This window comes from Rattus norvegicus, chromosome 8, assembly GCF_021556685.1.
Source record: "Rattus norvegicus strain SHRSP/BbbUtx chromosome 8, alternate assembly SHRSP_T2T, whole genome shotgun sequence".
In the NCBI taxonomy this organism is placed as follows: Eukaryota; Metazoa; Chordata; class Mammalia; order Rodentia; family Muridae; genus Rattus; species Rattus norvegicus.
Genome location: NC_141541.1, coordinates 122,814,432 through 122,818,059, shown reverse-complemented (window position 1 = coordinate 122,818,059; position 3,628 = coordinate 122,814,432). Strand labels below are relative to the sequence as shown.

Below are 3,628 nucleotides of genomic sequence, written 5' to 3'. Positions count from 1 at the left end.
GAGGATTATTTTGCTTTATGCTTTCAGGTCCCAGTTCGTCACTGATGGAGTCAGGCAGGAACATGGAGGCAGGAACTGATGCAGAAGCCATGGAGGAATGCTGTGTATTGGCTCATTCTTACGGCTTCTTCAGTCTGCTGTTTGGTAAAACCCGGAGATGGCTATGCCCCGTACACTGGAGACTGGGCCCTCCCACAAAAAACCTTAACTAAGAAATGCCCTATAGATTTGTCTACAGGCCAACACAATGAGAGCATTTTCTTCATTGAGGCTCCATTCTTGTGGATAGCTTGTGTCAATTTGAATGTGTACACACACACACACACACACACACACACACACACACACACACACACACGCATGTATATCCCATGTGGGGATTGGTAGTTCTACAGTATCGGGGTTACCTTCCCAGAACAGTAAGATGGTGAATTCATGTCATTTTTGAGCCTCCACATTTACAACAATATTACAACAGCAATCACAAAGAAACACAGTGGGATTTGGGAGCTGGGGAGACAGCTCAGTGGGTAAAGCACTTGCTGCATAAACATGAGCACCTGAGTTCAGATCCCCAGCACCCACCGAAAAGCTGAGGAGAGAGGCATGGCTGCCATCTCTGCATCAGGGAACTGTTGGGAGGCAGGAGGATGCCAGTGAGTCACTAGCCAGCCGTAGTAGCAGTTATCTCGGAGATATTTCCTATGTAGAGGAAGATTTTTCCATCATCATCCTCTGGCCTCCACATGTGCGCACATAGGCACATAGATAACACACATGAAGAAAAGAAAATAGCAGAGTAAGGGTTTTAATTATCTTGCATACAACAGAGCTTAAAACCCCCCAAGCAAACATCGGCCTAAGGGAGAGGCCCAAGGAAGAGCGCAGCTTACACAGAGCCTGAGACTGACTTTCCCTGTTTCTTCAAAGCAGATGGGGTTAACCAACTGTGACTTTGCCTCTTAAGCAGCAAATACCCAGGTCTCTGGGGCCGTCCCAGGAGATCACAGCATTCTGCAACCAAGCAGGAATAAACCCACAAGGTCTGCACCTTGCCGGCTCCAACCTGCTTGGCTTGGAAATTGTCATTCCTGCTCCTGAACTGTCGTCCATTTCCATGAGCCTTGGAGCAGCTCAGATCTATCAGTGTCCCCAAGAAGAGAAGGGAAGGAGAGGCCCTTTAATTTCTTTCTTGCTGTGAAGTGCAGTAAATAACACCAAGCCCTGGGAAGGGATTTCCCAGATGCCCTTAAAAGGATTCTCTCTAGTCCAGAGAACGTCCTCTTCCAAGCCCCCTCCATTGTCCCTCTGGCTCTCAGCTTTCCGCTGTGCACCCAGCCCACCACATCTATCTTCTCTTCCACTGACTCTGAAGTCTTGGGAGTCCTTTGATGTTTACCATCAGAAGCGAATGGAAGGTTGGACGTGAGAGGACTGCTTCCTCTCAGCTGGTGTCCTTGTCCTCTAACACCAGCCTGAAAACTGCATTTCCGACTTGCCTTCTGCCTGCCCTTGCCGACCTGCGGCTGCTCTCACAAGACTTGGGGAGGTGGGAGGAGGGAAACAGGCCTTTCTCTGTAGATTCGGTCTCCAGAGAAGGAGTAACCTCTGTCAGTGATGGCGGAGGCTGAGGCTGCGATAGCTGGGCCAAGTGGAGGCTGCTGCTGGCCTTCTGCCACTCTGCCTGGCTGGCTTGGGCTTGAGTCACTCACCGTGAACTTTGAAGAGCGCCTCTGCCCCTGTGTTCTCTCACACACAAAGGTGGAGCAGCTCCCTCGGTTACGAATGCTGGGAAATCTGATCTTAGTTTCCTCTCTTCCAGTTCCACTAACACCAGACACAGTTGCCCCTCGGCAAGCCTGGGGCAGCTTCCGTTTCCTCACTGGGCGCAGGCTATACCGAGTGCATCTTTCTCTCATGTTAATCAGGGGAAGAGGGCAAGTGAGACCCTTGTTCTACTTCTGCTTCAGGCTCTTAGCAATGAAGTTTTCACCAAGCTCAAAAAATAAGATCCAAGTAGGGCCCTGCCCAGATAAGAAGGTATCTAGAGTCTGGCAGACTCATGACAAATGAGATTAGGCCATTCTTCCTTAGCTCTTGAGTTACTTTCTACAGATACACTCCAGACAGTGGAGTCCGTGGCAAAGTCGGGGTCTGCACATTAGCGAATTCTTCTAAGGAAACTGTGGGTAAGCTTCCAGACATAGCTCAACGGGTAGAATGCTTACCTAGCACACACAGAGTCCTTGTTTTAACCGCCAGCACCTCATAACTCAGTGTGGGTGTACACATCTGTAATCCTCGCTCCCAGAAGGTGAAGACAGAAGGATCAGGTATTCGAGGCCATGGTAAGTTCAAGGCCAACCTGGGGTAATGAGACCTGGCCTCAAAAAAATAAATAAATAAATAAAAATAAAAAAGGAAAGAAAAGGAGGGAGGGAGGGGGGGGAGAGAGGAGGGGAAGAAGAAAGAACCAACAAAAAAACAAGATGAGAGCAATTAAGACAACTGGAATTGACCTCTGGCCTCTATACTCGGGTTCACACATGTGCACTTCTACCTGTGTACATACATACAAACATATATACATGCATACTGCAGCCATTTCCATAAGAATGGCCCCACAGGTTCATATATTTGAATGCTTGATCCATAGCTGCAGGAACTATTTGGAAAGCATTGGGAGTCACAGTCTTGGTGGGAGTGGTGTGGTTCCCAGTTAACACTCTCCCTTCCCCTTCCCCTTCCCTTCCCCCTTCTCCTCTCCCTCTCCCTCTCCCCCTCCCTCTCTGTCTCTGTCTTGTGATTGTGGATGCAATGTAAGCTCTAAGCTACTGCTCCAACGCCATGCCTGCCTGCTGCCACGGCCCCACATGATGAGCTCCACCTTTCCGGAACCATGAGCCCTCAGATGTCTTTACTTAGGAGTTACCCATGATGCTTTGTCATGGCAACAGGGAAGTCCCATGCTCACAAATGCAATGAAGAGAAAACGGTTGTGCCGGGACCGTCTTCGACCCACGCACAGAGGCTGTGCTGAGCCTAGGTAGTGGTAGAGCTGACTGACTCCCAGCACTGGGTGTTTGAATAACCAGTTCTCCAGGGAGGGGAGTATGGCGATGTCAGCGAGAAATACCCACCACCGTCTCGGGCCCTCGAACACTGGTTCCCCAGTTAGCAATGCTGTTCGCAGAGATTTAGGCAGTGCAGCCTTGCTGGAGGAAGTGTGCCTCTGGGGATGAGCTAGGAGAGCTTAAGGTCTCCCTGCACTTCCAGTTCTTTTATCTGCTTAGTGTTTTCAGTAAAGGAGCGAGCTCCCAGCATCCTGTTCGCTATGCCGTGCCCAACGTTCCCCCCCCCCCCCCCCGCCATGGTGGGGACTCCTATCCATCCTTCTGGAACCGTGTTTCTAAATACATCCTCCCTTCCGGAGGTTGCTTTGGTCCTGGTTTCCTTTCCTTTCCCTTTCTTTTCTAATCACAGAAACAGAAAGTTTACTAATGCAGAGTGCGAAGCCCCAGTCCTTGCTGTTGACAGATCCCCATGAGGTAAAAGCTCCCACTGTGGCTAAGCCAGCACTGCTCTTGAGCCTGGGAGGAGACATAGATCAAGTCCCTCTGAGTTTGTA

At 50.0% G+C, this 3,628-nt stretch overlaps 1 long non-coding RNA gene across 1 annotated transcript; it reads right to left on the bottom strand.

The window, feature by feature from the left end:
• Window positions 1–792: 792 nt before the first annotated feature.
• On the bottom strand, window positions 793–3,308 carry LOC120094280 (uncharacterized). The gene is made up of 2 exons (XR_015628239.1): window positions 3,141–3,308; window positions 793–2,380 (listed from the first exon to the last, which is right to left on the bottom strand). It is a non-coding gene; the product is annotated as an uncharacterized LOC120094280 (long non-coding RNA).
• Window positions 3,309–3,628: the final 320 nt, after the last annotated feature.